This window comes from Sciurus vulgaris, assembly GCF_902686455.1.
Source record: "Sciurus vulgaris genome assembly, chromosome: 18".
NCBI classification, from domain to species: Eukaryota; Metazoa; Chordata; class Mammalia; order Rodentia; family Sciuridae; genus Sciurus; species Sciurus vulgaris.
Window position 1 is genome coordinate 3,153,532 of NC_136479.1, and position 15,358 is coordinate 3,168,889.

Genomic DNA, 15,358 nt, shown 5'->3' on the forward strand with positions numbered 1-15,358 from the left:
CCTCAGCAACAGCGCCCCGCAGCGCTCACCGCCCGCCCCCGGCCGCCGCCGCCGCCGCCGCCGCCGCCGCCACCGGCCGCGGCCCCCTCATGCCCTGCCCGCCTCCCGAGCGCGACACTCTGCGGCGGGGGCGCCCCGGCGGCCCGGCCGCCCCCCCGGGCCCGGCTGGCAGCGACGGCGCCCGGCCCGGCGGCTCAGGCGGCGCCCGGGAACATGGTGCCGCCGCCGCCGCCTCACTCCCCCCCCGCGCCCCACTTAATGAACCAGCCCGCGGCCCGACGCCCGGGGGGCTCCGGGCTCCGCCGCCGGCCCGCGGCCCGCCGCCGCCGTGAGGAAAAACAATGCGCCGAACGGGGCCGCCGCCGCGCCGCGGCCCCCCCACCCCGCGCCGCCGCCGCCGCCGCCGCCGCCGCCGCCGCCGCGGCCGCCGCCGGGCTCCGGGAGGCCGAGCCGAGAGGCGAGCGGGGCCGCCGGGGCGGGCGCCGAGGGCCGGGCGGAGCGGGCCGGCCGGGCGGAGCGGGGTGCGCGGGCGGTTGTGGGGCCCGGGACCGGCGGGGCCGAGTAGATCGCGCTCGAAGCCCCGGTCGGGTCCGCGACAAGATGGCGGCTGTTGATTCCTCAATTAAAAAAAAAAGAAAGTTTTTTTTCTTCTCTTTCCAGAGCCTGAACGGGGAGGGGGAGGGGGCGGGGCACGCCGGTGCGTCACCCCCCCGCGGCGTCACCACGCACAGCCCCCGCCCCGCCCCCTCCACCTGCGCCGGCTGCGGCGGAAAGACCCGAGCGCGTTCGGGCGGAAGGGCCGAAGGCGCGGCCGCCTGCGTGGGGCGGCGGGCTGCAGCGCGGGGGCCGGGCCTGCGGGACGCAGAGCACCGTGCTAGCCGCCACTTTTGTTCTGACGGCTATCAGGAGCCCGGCTCGAGTCCGGAGGGCGACCCGGTGGCGGGCGAGGACCCCAGGCTCGGAGTCGGCGCCGATCGGGACCCGCCCGTCTCGCTCTGCCCCTGCCCGGCTCTTCGCGTCCCTAGTGCGATCCTCCCTGGTGACATCGGGCGGGGACCGCCGAGGAAGAACCCAGCCCAGGCCGCGCCACTTCTCGCAGCGTGCCAACGGAATGGCCTCTACAGGTTACAGATCAACCTCTGGACGACCGACCAGCGTTGCAGATGGGAAAACTGAGGCAGGAAGGGGCAAGGCAACTTCTCCAAGGGCACGGTGGGAGAAAGTTACAGGGCGGAATTCGAGCCCCCTCCCCAAGTAGAGCGAAGAGGACTCGGGGTCCGTCTCCAAGTCGGAGGTCACGGGGCCCAGGGCCAACACCGTCACCTGCAAGAGGAGCTCTGCCTGCCAGGGCCAACGAGGGCCCTCGAATCAGGGCTGAAGGCCAGGACGCCCCGGGCTCCCTTGCCGCCGCGAACAACCACCTGGCCCCTCGCAGGTGCCGAGGCAGGGGTGGGATACCTGGGAGACCCGCACGCATGGCCACTGCCCGCGGGACACGTCCACAAAACTAAGGTATTCCCATCTGAGTTCGCTATCTGCCCCTCAAAACTTGCCAGCTTCTCTCAGAAGTTCTCATCTTAAAGGCGTCCCCAGGAATAAACCAAAACCTGTGAGTCAGGTGGGCTCCTCCCTCTCTCCGCCCACGAAGCAGCCAGTCTACCAGGGACCTTTACCTGGAGAAACAGCTCCTTCTTCCCCGCCCCTCCGCCAGGACGTTGTCCCTCATGGTCTGGAGACTATGGTGGCAACTAGTCACTTAAGCGTGCAGTGAGCCTCGGTTTCTCCCCATGTATCACCAGAGTTAACTTCCTGGGAAAAAAAGGGAGGGTAAAATCTTTAAAACATGTTTTCCTATACATAGAAAAACAACACCAAGAACACACATGAAGTCTGTTAAAAACTTTGTACGTGGTCATACATATGTTTACACACATATGTAGTGACCACGTACATACAGCATCAAGGTGGAGTGATCTATTTTTTTCTGTTTATGCCGGGCCATACTTGCACGGAGGGTTCCCCCATCTGTCCCTACCACTTTCCATTGTTCATGTTGCCATCAGCATCCCAGTGTGCTCAGTCACTAAGTAGGTCTAATCATTCAGGCCACTTTATACTTTTGTAAATGCTGTTCCCTCTGCTGAGAGCACGTCCCTGACCAACTCGAACCTCCTCCAAGACCCAGTTCCAATATCACCTTCTTTGGGAAGGCTTTCTAGCCCATCTTAGGGCCCCAGCATCACTTCTGAGCAAACTCTGAGCACATAACATGCCACTCCCCCAATCCATTCATGTTTTCTTTATTCATCAAATATCTCTTTAGGATCTCCTGAGGGCATTGCCACTGTGCTAAGCATAAAGAAATCCCTATACACTGTATTTGAGAAGTTCAAGTAGCAAACTCTGGCAATCACAAGCAGAATATTCAGTCAGTCTTCACAGGAAAGGTAGGAAGTGTATGTAGTCAGAGTGACATGGGGCCAACAGCACCTGAGCCCGAATGTGCCCTAGTGCCCATCTTACCTGAGGTTTGAGAGCCCCTCGCGCGCAAGGGCTGTAGGTTTGTAAATTTGATGAATGAGTGATGAACAGTATCAAGTCCCCAGAGTTCTCGACACTTCTAGGCCCCTGACAAGGGTGGGCCCCTGCCTGAGGTCAAGCCAACCTACTTCCCTATAGAGGAAACAAGGTATCCAGTCACCTAGAGGCCTTAGCCAGGGGTGGTGGAGATAACACACAACTCCAGGAAACCCTTGGTAAATCACTCACAGTGCAGTGCACACACAAGTTTTGATTCCCCTACTGGTGAACAGCCGTGGTGCTGATTTACACATTTTACAGAGGAGGAAGCTGAGGGACCCAGTCCCCACCACTCAGAATGGACACATCAGGGATAATCTTGGGTCAAGGGTCTTCAGGTTCCAAGACCCCCCAACTCTTCTGCCTCTCCAAGGCTAACCCTAAAATGCAACCTGCTCTCCAGTCCCTCCTGGGTCATCTTTCTCACTTTATCTTCTCCATCAGTTCCTGTGGTTCTTCCTGATATCTGCTTTTCCTTTCTTGCTGCTTTTTCTCTCTTCAGTCTGAGTTCAGAGAACCCTGAACTCCGACAAGGATGGGGAATTAGCAAGGGAGTTGGTGTGGGGTCCTACCTGCACCCATTAATTGGGCATCACAGTCCACTACTGCCACACTTCCATGGGGATACCACTTCTCACAGTCCTGTAGGAAAAACTTATCCTCATCACAGATAAGGAAATGAGGTGCAGAGAAGAACAAGTCACCTAGTCACTAAGGGGCTTCAGTGGGGTGCACACTAAGGCTGCCCACTCTTCCCACAAACCTCACCCTCCCCCGTGTCAGAAACCACATTCAATGACCAAACAGTCCTTGTTTACAGAAGGCTCAGGAACTGAGAGAAGGTAGGGAGGAGGACGCAAAAGAGTCAGAAAAGGATTCTTGAGAAAAGTTCACTTGAACCCATCAGTTGTACGTCCACATGGCAGAATAGTATTCAGTCATGAAAAGAACTACACACTGACACCCACTACCTCATGAGAGAAGCCCAAAATCATTATGCTCAGAAAGCCAGGCACCAAAGGCCACTTTCTGTATGATTCCATTTATATGAGATGTCCAAAATTGGCAAGTCCATAGAGACAGTAAGCAGATTACAGATTGCAGCGCTCCGGACAGGGTGATGGCAGATGGTGGCTATAGGAGGTGGGGCTCCTCCTCATGATGATGACAATGAAGACGTTCTGAGACTGTGTTGGTTGGTACGACTCTGAATACACCAGAAACCACTGGCATCCACTGTGAACCAGTGAATAGCACAAGATGCAATTTACATCTCAATAAAGCTGCCTTTTAAAAAGTCAGTTTGGAAAGAAGGAAGTGAGGAACAAGGCAGGGCAGAGAGGGGCTCGTGAGTCAGGACCCTGAGCCTAGATGAGGGACGGAGGGTGGGGTAGAGCAGATTGCTTAGGATTTCCTAACTTGGGCGAGGGAATGAATGACAAGAAGAAAATGGGGCCAGATTCACAGGATGAACCACAAGAACAGGAAATCAAGGAAGGGAGATTTTCTTCCAAGTCCCAGTCCCCTGTCCAGGTACTTCCTGCTCAGCAGACCCTACACACAAGCCATGAACTCCCCCTCCCAGTTCTCTCTCATGTGCTTTGCATCCCAGGGAATGGTTGCCTGAGTCAAGCATCTGGACACAGGGCCAGCTACATCATTTGGGGAGCGAAGTGCAAATGAAAGCAAGGGGCCTCTTGTTCAGAAAGTATTAGGAATTTCAAGACAGCAGCCCAGAGCATTCAGCCATGTGAACGCTACTTACAGGATGAGTTCAGGATACTGTGCCACTGAACAGGACTCACACCCAGAAGCCAGGCATTGCTCTCCCTTGCTGCTACTTCCTGCATGTCACCAAACCCTACCCTTTCTCACTCCTTAGGAAGGTGGCTCTGTAAAGTCTGGACCCAAAGCCACCAACGGAAAGGATGAAATTGGGGTCTGGGGCTGTGGCTCAGTGATAGAGCACTTGCCTAGCATGTGTGAGGCACAGAGTTTGGTCCTCGGCACCACCTAAAAATAAATACAATAAAGGTGTCCATCTACAACTAAAACAATATTAAAAAGAAAGGATGAAATTAGGTTTGAAGTGAGATCCATCAAGAAACACAAGGGGCTTAGAAACTTTGTTTGGATTTTGCTAGGTGTCATGGTGCAGGCCTGTAATCCCACCTACCTGGAAGACTGAGGCAGCAAGGATCACCAAGTTCAAGGCTAGCCTTGACAACTTAGTGAGACCCTTTCTCAAAATTAAAACAAAAAGGGGAGGCTTCTGAGGATATAGCTCAGTGGTAGAGCAATCCTGGATTCAATCCCCAATACTACAGAAAAAAAAAATATATAAGGAGATTTTGTGCAATTCAGTCTTTATTATGTCTTTCTACGATCAGAGTAAAAGCCTCAAATTTGAACTTTGCCTTCAAGTGATGCAAACAGTGGAGAGAAAAACTCAAACACGGTACCCACCAAATGATGCAAGAAGAAAAGTCAGGATAACACAAAATAAAAATGCCCTCCCCCTGGTGGGAGTCTTCAAAGGGTCAGTGCTGGAGCTGAGCAGGTGGGCAGGGGTGGGGCAGGGAGGGCAAAATCCCAATGGGTCCAATGGGTCCCTGGTGGAGAGAGGGTGCCATGTATTCTGGGAAGCAAGGTGGAGCTTGTATGTTTGGGGGAACATTAAGGCAGAACTGGGTTCAGTTCCCAAATCTTTTGCTGCTTTTTGAGCTACGGCAAAGACTGAACTTTTCTGATCTGTAGAAAGGACTGTGGTTCCGCAGAGGGGACATGGTGTGCAAAGTACCTGGCACACGAAAGCTCTCTCCAGTCTCTTGGGAGTGGCAGCAGGGAAGCAGGAGCCCCAGGGAGGAGATGCCCACTGTTCCTCTCCTCCCTCCACTGCTCAGTCTGCTGTCACTGCCCATCATCTCCCCTCCTGCATCTTTCATCTTGTACTTGGACTTGATCCCGTCTACCTGATCCACACCCCGGCAGAGCTGCCCCACAGTTTAACCTGCCTGCTCCCCCACCTCTTCCACCCAGCCCAGCCTCCTGAACCAGACACCAACACTGGTGGCTCACCAGCACTGCTTTCCTTTTAATTTTTATTCATGAAAAATGGTTTATATTTTTGTGCTCTGTATTTGTAAGTATGGTAAACAATTTTATGTCTTAATTTTTAAAAAAATTTCAAGCAAGTTACCAAAAATAATACACAGGTACTCATGAATACATTACTGGGGTCAAACAATGTTAACATTTTGCCACCTCAGCTTTGGATTTTTTTTTTTAAGAAATAACATGTCAGGTGTAGTACACCTGTAACTCCAGCTACTTGAGAGGCTGAGGCAGGAGGATCTCAAGGTTGAGGCTAACTTGAGCAACTTAGTGAAATAAAAAGGGCTGGGGATGTGGTGCAGTGGTAGAGTTCCCTGGTTTCAATCCCTATAAGGAAAAATTTAAAAAGAAACAAAAGAACATGCCAGTGGCTAAAAAGCCACTCCTCATTTCCTACCTCACTCTCTGCAGGCTGGCACTTTGCTGGAGATGGATCATCATCAAGCATGATGTGAATTTCTGTTAGGTGAAAGCACATGCCATTGCCAATTCTTGAATGTTTCTGATCCTCCACTATGACAGGTCCACGTGGTTCATCTGACATGACCTAGGTGTCCAACCATTAGTAAAATTTGTTTTGAATATTTAGACATTTTATATAAATGGCATATTGCATGCTTCTTTCTGGAAATTGCTTCTTTGCACTTAATATTATGTTTTATTTAATTGTAATAAATATGCATAATATAAAATTAACCATTTTTAAGTGTACAGTTCAGTGGCATTAACACAATGCCGTGCATTTCTCACCTTTATCTGGCTCTGTGTGTGTGTGTGTGTATGTGTGTGTGTCTGTGTGTCGGTGTGTCTGTGTGTGTGTTGCTGGGGATTTAACCCAGAGCAAGCACTCTGCCTCTGAGCTACACCCCAACCCCTTCCAGAACAGGTTATCTTCCTGACCTGAAGCTCTGCCCTCATCAAAGGATGATTTCCCGCCCCGCTCCCTGAGACCCTGGAACCTCACTCTTGTAGCGTGTCAGAATTCCTCTTTGTAAGACTCGCCGTACAGCTACACCACACCTGGTTGTCCATGTATCTGCCGGTGGACACTGGGTGGCTCCCACCCTCTAGCTGTTGTGAATACTGCTCTGACAGCTGTACCCGCGTCCCTCTGAGGCCTCCCTTCCCATTCTTTGCTGTATGTGCACCTCTTGTGGGCGTTCTGTCTCCAGTTCCCAGGGAACCACCATGCTGCTTTCCACAGTGGCCGCTCGAGTCACATTCCCACAGGGGCTCCAGTTTCTCCTCACCAGAACGGGTTTTCTTTCTTTCCTTTTGATATCAGGCATCCTAATGGATATGAGGTGCTATCTTCTAGTTCATTACTTTTAACAGCTGGATTGAATTCTATCCCAAGAACAACCACATCCTATTCCCTTATTGGCCTCCTAAAGGACAATTAGGTTGTGCCGTTGTTTGGAGGTGAGGTGTCCCCCAAAAGCTCACGTGTGCGACAGTGCAAGAGGATTCAGAGGAGAAATGATTGGGTTTTAAGAGTCTTCACCCCATCAGTGAATTAATCCCCTGATAGGGATTAACTGGGCGGAAACTGAAGAGGTGGTTGTGGCTCGAGGAGGCGGGAATTAGGACGTGGCTTTGGGTCTGTATGTGTATCTCATGAGGCGAATTCTCTCTCTATGCTTCCTGATCATCATGTGAGCTGCTTCCCTCTGCCACTCTTCCGCCATGTTGTTCCTGTCTCACTCAAGTCCTGAGGAATGGAGCTGGCTGTCTACGGATTGAGACCTCTGAAACCGCGAGCCCTCAAATAAACTTCTTCCTCTGCAGTTGTTCTGGTCATATGCTTTCAGTCACAGCAGTGAAAAATGACTAAAACAGGTTGTTTCCATTCTTTCCTGTGACAAGAAGGGTTGCAGTGAGTATTCCGTTTAGGTCTCCTTGTGCACCTGAGTGGCACCAGGTGAACACTATAAGTGTTCTTCTAGGAGCCAACTTGCAAAGCTCTTCATATAGGAACCGCTTTCACTCAGGGTAGGTTGCAAGGGAAACGTGGGCAATTTCAGCAGAGTAGCAACTGAGTTGTCACCACCTTCAGGACCAGTGGAACATGGAGTACAAGACTGCCCAGTCCCGCCACATGAGTAACTGTAGGGATGGCCACCTGAGCAGAGGAATCCTTTGCCAAGGGATTCTACTGGCTTTGGGTGACCAAATTCCCTGATCCCCCTTCTCCTTCTTTCTGCCAGGTTGGCTGCTGGCGAACCCAAGGCCAAGGGCATGACAGCCCTTGGGGGTCGGCCTCCTGAAGCAAGGACAGGGCTGTGGGGGTGGAGATTGTCTGTCGAGGGGGGAGGCACATGGAAGGTTTTTGGCACTGAGGACGTACCCTTCCTCAACATTAGGAGGTATCTCCAATTTGCTTTCCAAAATGAAGTTATCACTTTGCGTTCCCCAGCAACTCATGCTGTCCACATTTCTATGTCTTTGCCAATACTCACTGTTAGTTACCAGACTTGATTTTCATTCATTTAATTTTTTTTCCAAGTCTTTGGGGACAAAATGGTGGTTTTATGTTTTGTTTTTTGTATTTTTGTTTTTTGGGGCTGGAAAGTGAAGCCAGGTCCTTGCACTTGCTAAGCATGCACCCTACCACTGAGCTGTGTTTCTATATTTTAATATGTAGTTCCCTAATTACTCATGATTAGCATTTCATATACTTATTCATCTTAGGGGGAGTTTTTTAAAGATTCTTTTTAGTTGTCAGTGGACCTTTATTTTATCGAATGCAGTGCTGAGAATCAAACCCAGTGCCTCACACATGCTAAGAGAGTACTCTACCACTGAGGCACAACCCCAGACCCCTGGGGGGATTTTTGTGTACTACAAATTGCCTTATCCTTTACTCTTTCTCATATTCATTAGTGAGTTTCTTTTCAAATTTTGGATGTTGATCTTCCCTATATATAAACCATAGCTATTTTCTCCTGTCTGGCTCATTTTTTTTTCATTTGCAGTATCTTTCTTCACACAGAAGTTTTCAATTTTAAGGTCTTGAAATGTATTATTCTTGCCTTTCATGTTTGTGACTGAAGATATATCCTTCCTATCCTGATGTCATAAAGATAGACTCCTTGGTTTTCTTCTGGAGCTTTTCACATATTGGAAAGCAAACTGGAAATGCGAAGGGAATATTCAATGCATTCTGGGGCTGTGCATGTGCACAGCATGTACAGTTTGAGGTAGGGATCTGTTTTTGTCTTTTTCCTTATGTAGCATCGGGTTCCTTATGGAATACTCCATCCTTTTCTCTTTGATTGGTAAGGGCTGCGCTTGTGTGCAATGGCCAGGTCTTTGTATTCCTGCACCAATATTACAATGTTTCAAATGTTCCCAACTTGGAGTAACTCCTGATGTCTGGGGAGGAGAGTTTCCCCCACACCTCTTCCTTTTCAAAGTTGCACAGGTGGTTCTTGGCCCCCTCACTCTTCCTTCTGAAGTTTAGGGTCTGTTTGTCAAAGGACTGTGACAAAAATGGTGGGATTTTCATTGATGTTGTATTGAACTTCCAGATTAAATTGAGGGAAGTTGCCATTTAGAAAATAATGCATCTTGCTACCAATCGGCAGGCAGAGGACAAAGGATGTCACTGGCAAAATCCAAACTGTGGGAAATTGCAGAAAGCACACCTGGTGTATTTAACAAATAAAGTTCAAAGGAAAAAAATAACAGATGAAGAGAGAAGCTATAGATTGAGAGAGGTAAGTAACAACAACAAAGTGCATTTGGGTTTTGTATAGATTCTGATTCAAATCTATTCAAATAATGAGACAATGGAAATGTCTACTGGTGGTGAATGATACTAAGAAGTTACTGTTAATTTTTTAAAGTATGATAGGGATATTTTGTGTTCTTAGTCCTTATCTTTTAGAGAAATAGGCGGAAATATTCATAATCTGTAAATATAATACAATAGTATATAAATATATGAACATAAATCCATAGTGTAGACATATACATACTGGGGATCAAACCCAGGGCCTCCCACGTGCCAGGCAAGCACTCGATCACCAAGCCACATTCCCAAGTCCCAAGCAAGTGATTCTATTGATGAGCTTTGAAGTCTATCACAGCTTCTACCAGCTCCTACCTTTGTTATGGCTGATCAGTGCATTTTTCACTTTGGTTATTTTCCATTTATCCACTGAAATTCGGTATTGGTTCATGCTTTAAGACTATATTTAAACAACATTACCCTATGTAAATTTATGATTACACAAATGGTATGCCTTTACACCATGTATAAATAGAGAAACAGCATGTATCCTATTTGTTTACAAAAAAAGTATATTTAATTTTAATTCATTAGATACAGTTTCCTTTAAGAATATGTTTGTGCTGGGCACAGTGGCACAAGCCTGTAATCCCAGTGGCTTGGGAGGCTGAGGCAGGAGGATCGTGAGTTCAAAGTCAGCCTCAGCAAACATGAGGCACTAAGCAACTCAGTGAGACCCTGTCTCTAAATAAAATACAAAATGGGGCTGAGAATGTGGCTCAGTGGTTGAGTGACTCTGAGTTCAATCCCTGGTACCGACCCCCAACCCCCCAAAAAGAATATATTTGTAGAGTTTCTTTAAAGATTAGTCTGTTCAGACCAACTTCTGGGGCATCTTTTGTTCTATTTCCATTGATTGCTTTTGTTTTTCTTGACTTCAGATCATGCCTCCATGATTATTTATATGTCTAGTAATTTTTTATTATAGTAGATATCGTGGGCAACGCAATGTAGAAACTATGGCTTCTGTCATTGTTTTCTGAAAAATATTCTCATTCTAGTAGATAATTCCTACCAGCAGATCAGCTTGAACCTAGGAAGGCTGATCTTCAGTTTCGAGGGTGGATTTATAGAAATCAAGGTTTTCCTCCAGCTCCTAGTCTTCACAGGACTCAATCTTCAAACCCTGCCTGTGCTGTGAATCTCTTGGTGGTTCCGTGGGGCCTTCATTAGAATGAATCAAGAATATCAAGAATGCACCTTGGGCTGGGTTGTAGCTCAGTGGTAGAGCGCTTGCCTGGCATGTGTGAGACGCTGGGTTCGATTCTCAGAACCACATACAAATAAATAAATTAAATAAAGGTCTATCGACAACTAAAATTTTAAAAAATACATCTTATTCTAGGACTGGGCTTGGCCAACTGCAAACTGTGACCCAAATTCACCCATTGGCTGTTTTTTGTAAATTAAGTTTCATCGGGACACGGCCATTCCCATTCATCATGGATGTCTGTGACTGTTGCCATACTACAAAAGCAGAGCTGAGTAGTTGTGGCCGAGATCAGACCACTTGCAAAGTTCAAAACGTTAAATATCTGCCTCCTTAAAAAAAAAAAAAAAAAAAAAAAAAAAAAAAAAAAAAAAAGCCTGCCTTTGCTGCCTTGGGGCATGGTCCTTTCTCCTCAGACCTGACTCAGTGGGTGCCAGGAGTGTCAGGAGAGGCGAACGTGGTCTCCACGCCAGCGGACAGGACTTGGGGTTGCCAGCTCGCTCTTCCCCAGCCCTGCTTGACCCTCTTGTCTGGAGCAGCCATGAACAGGGAAGCCTGGGGTGGTTTCATCCTGCATGGGAACAGCCTGGCTCCCAGTTATGGCCTTCTGAGGGAGCCCCCAGCCCTGGGGGGACTTCTAGGGTCGGGTCTCCTCTCACCAGAACTACCTCCTCTCCATGGACTTACCCTGCTGATTTCAGCTTCTTCAGGTGCATGAACTTTAATTTCTGCCCCTTCATCTCAGAGTGCCCACCACATGTTCTTTTCTTTTGGCTTTGGTACTAGGGATGGAACCCAGGAGTGCTCTTCCATCGAGCTACATCCCATTCCTTTATATTTTCAATTTTGAGACAGGTTCTTGCTAAGTTGTTGAGGCTGGCCTCAAGCTTGCACTCCTCCTGCCTCAGCCTCCTATGTCACTGCAATTCCAGGCCCCTGCCACTGCGCCTGGCTCTGCTATGCTCTTTTAGAATCCAGCTCTTTGACTAGGTTGAGAAGTGGTCTTGAGGCAGAGAGCTGGGCAACCATGGGGTTCACACGTGAATTCCCTCCTCTGAGTGATCATGGTCTTGTACTGTTTGAGGCCAGATGCCTGGAAATAGTTGCCTCATCTATTTCTGCAGTTTATAGTCACTTGAGCTTTTAGGGCTACTCCAGGACCCTCCACTCCACCATGGCAGGAAGCGGAAGCTCGGCATTTTCTCCTTCAGCCCGTTCTAGATGGAATCTCATTCCCATCACGTCAAGGACACCACTGTCCTCAGCGCTGCTAAAGCAACAGCTGGTCCTCCGTTCTCATCTCTCTTGACCTACTAGCAGCATGGAGCACACTAAAGGGGTCCCTCTGTCCTGATAAACTTGCTCTCCTTCTCCCTCAGGACACCACACTCCGTTTTCTTCTGGGATTTACTGGTGTCTCCGTCTCTGCTGGCTCCTTCTCTTGACCCTGCGTTCATGAGACTGGGATGCTGCAGGCCTCGGGCCTCTCCTGCCACACATGCTCCCTTGGCTGTCCTGTCTGGACTTGGCATTAAACATCATCTGAATGCTCATGACATCCCAATTCCAGCTTGGAATACCAACCTCTACCCCGGACCTCTCTCCTGAACCCCAAACAGGCCAAATGGACACCCCAAAACCAACATCTTCCAAGCTGACCTCCTGATTTGCCCCAGCACAACACCCGCCCCACCAGCAGCAACTTGGCTGCTCAGTCTGAGACACTTGAAGTCCTTCTTGATTCTTTCCTTTCTCTCCCCCACAGCCAGCTTTTGAAAGAAACCCTGGAAGCTCTGCTTCAGAAATAGACCCAGGCCCAGCCCCTCTTCCTTACCCTCATGGCTGCCGCTCTGGCTCAGGCCACCATGTTTCTTGCCAAGTCCACTGGGGTCTCTCCTGACTGGTCTCTCCACTTTCACCTGGCCCTGCTACAGCCATGATCAGCAGTGTTCACAGTGACACTGTGGAAACATAGATGAGACCATGACCCTCCTCTGCTCCAGACTACCCCATGGACCAGGCATGGTGGTGCACGCCCGTGATCCCAGCAGCTCAGGAGGCTGAGGCAGGAGGATCACAAGTTTGAGGCCAGTTGGGGCAACTTAGCAAGACCATCTCACAATAAAAAACATTAAGAGGGCTGGGGATGCAGCTCAGTGGTAAAGCACCCCTGGGTTAAATAACTACTGCTACTCCTATGAGTACTACTACTAATAATATAATAAAAGGACTGGAGATATGATTCAGTGGTAGAATGCTCTGGGTTTGATCCCCAGTGCTGTAAAAAAACCCCAAACAGATAAAAAGAAACACCCAGTGGTTCCCAATTTTTATGATCATTCACTCATTAAAATACTCACATAAATTCTGCATTTAAAAATATTTATTGGGCACCTCCTCTGAGCCAGGAACTGTTCTAGGAGTTACAATACATCAATGAACAGAGCAGTAAAAACTGCTGGCCTTATAGGGAGATTCTAGTGGAGGCCGATAGCTAATCAATAAAACTCATAACAAATAAACTCTTAGAGTAGGTTAAAGGAAGATAATGGCAACCAAGAAGACAGAGCATGGTTAGAAAGAAAAGGAGCAGACTTGTAGAGCCAAGGCCATTTTAAAATAAGATCGTCAAGGTAACCCTTCTTAAGAGAGTGCTTTGGAGCAGACTGGATGGAAGGAAGGGAGGAAGGGAGGAAGGGAGGAAAGGAGGAAGGGAGGGAGAGAGGGAGGGAGGGAGGGAGGGAGGGGTCTGTGAGAACTCCTGGGGGGCTGGGCAGAGGGAACAGGTCAGGGTTAAGGCAGCAGCAATGCCATGTTCCAGGAAGAACAAGGTGACAAGTGGCTGGAAAGGTCAGAGGAGAGAGTAGGTCAGAGACGTAATGGTGGACTTACAGCACATTGTACAGACCTTGACTTCTCCGTGGAGATGGAAGCCTCTGAAGATTCCCTGCAGAGGAGTGATGTCACTTGGGCTGTGCTGCCCAGATGGCCGCACACTCCTGGGCTCAGGCAATTCCCTGCCCCAGCTTCCCGAGTAGCTGGGACTAGTGGCACATGCGTGGTGCCCGGCCTGACGGGTGCTGTGGAAGGCTCCCTTTAGTTGTCCATCATGTGTTCGACCAGGGACTTGTATCTAGAACGTATCATGACTCCGTATTAAAAGACAACCCGATTAAAAAACAGGCAAAGGCTCTGAATAAACAGTTCTCCCAAGATCACAGTGAGGCTGGCAGGTGTGTGGAAAGGGGCATCCTTAGCACCAGGGAGAGGCTGACCCTCCATGACTGGCCGCTCCACAGTCACCAGGATGCCGTGACCACAAAGATGGCAATGCAATGCAACAAGGGTGTGGCCAGCCCTTGCGGTGCCAGGGGGAGTGGAAAGCAGTGCAGCCCCCACAAAAACAGGCTGGCCGCCCCTCAAAAGGTTAAGCCTCCAGGGCAGCGTCTCCCATTTGAGGTATGCACTAGAGGTAGTGAGAACTCATGCCTGCGCTAGCGCTTGCTCCTGAGTGTTCACAGTGGCACCACTTGTAAGAACCGAAAGGTGAGAAACAGCCACGTGTCCACCAATCCATGAAGGGACACATAAACCATGGTACAGCCATACAGTGGAATATTACTTACTAATGAAAGGGAGCGGAGCGCCGACACATGCTGCACAGAGTCGATCTTGCAAACACTGTGCGGAGTCAAAGAAGTCAGCCACACAGGAGCCTGTGCTCTCCGATCGTACTTACACGAACGATCCAGAAAGGGCAAGCTCTAGGGAAAGAAAGTAGATCAGCAACTGCCTGAGGTTGGGGGATATGGGAGAGCAGAGCTAATGGTTTTGGGAGCAGGATGTCTTTTGGGGTAATGAAAATGTTCTAGAATTGATTGTGATGAGAGATGCACAGTTCTGTGAATGCACTGAAATTGGGGGAGGGGTACGAGGATTGAAGCCAGGGGCAGTCTACCTGTGAGCTGCATTTTAAGCCCTTTTTGTTTTTTATTTCAAGACAGTCTCTCTAAGTTGCTGAGGCTGACCTTGAACTTGGATCCTGCTGCTTCAGTCTCCCAAGTCACTGGAATTACAGGCATGCCCCACCACATCTGGCTTATCCCACTGAAACTTTTAAATGAGTAAATCATATTATAAATGAACCATATCTCAACAAAAAGAAGTATTTTAAAGATTCCTTTGAATACGGCATTGAGAATAGATATGGAAAGCAGAGTTGGAAAGAAGAATTTCAGGAAGGTAACTATTACAGTAACTGAATGGTAGCGGCTTGGACCAGGGGTGAGAAGACGCCAATGGGAAAATGTGACTGAGTCCTGGCTACATTTTGACATTTGGGTCCATCGAATTTCCTGATGAATCAGAAGTGGAGCTAGTAAAAAAGAGAGAGTTCAAGGAGGATGTCAACTTTTAGTCTGAGCAACTGGAAGATGGAGTAGCTGTTGACTGAGATGGAGAAGGCAAAGTGAGGGCCAGCGGTGTAGCTCAGTGGTAGAGCACGTGCCTCGTGGGCAGAAGGCCTGGGTCTAATCCCCAGCACCAAAAAACAAAAAGGAATAGTTTGGGAGGGAAGATCAGGAGTGGGATGGCAACCTCCTAATCTAGGTTTGAATCTAGACCCCCTTTCTCAGGTTAAGGGAGTCTCCCTTTTAATCTTT

General features: G+C 49.2%; 1 long non-coding RNA gene across 1 annotated transcript; it reads right to left on the reverse strand.

Moving 5' to 3' along the window:
* Window positions 1–5,871: 5,871 nt before the first annotated feature.
* LOC306649908 lies at window positions 5,872–15,077 on the reverse strand. Its single transcript, XR_013760736.1, has 3 exons — window positions 14,324–15,077; window positions 13,606–13,830; window positions 5,872–6,241 (listed from the first exon to the last, which is right to left on the reverse strand). It is a non-coding gene; the product is annotated as an uncharacterized lncRNA (long non-coding RNA).
* Window positions 15,078–15,358: the final 281 nt, after the last annotated feature.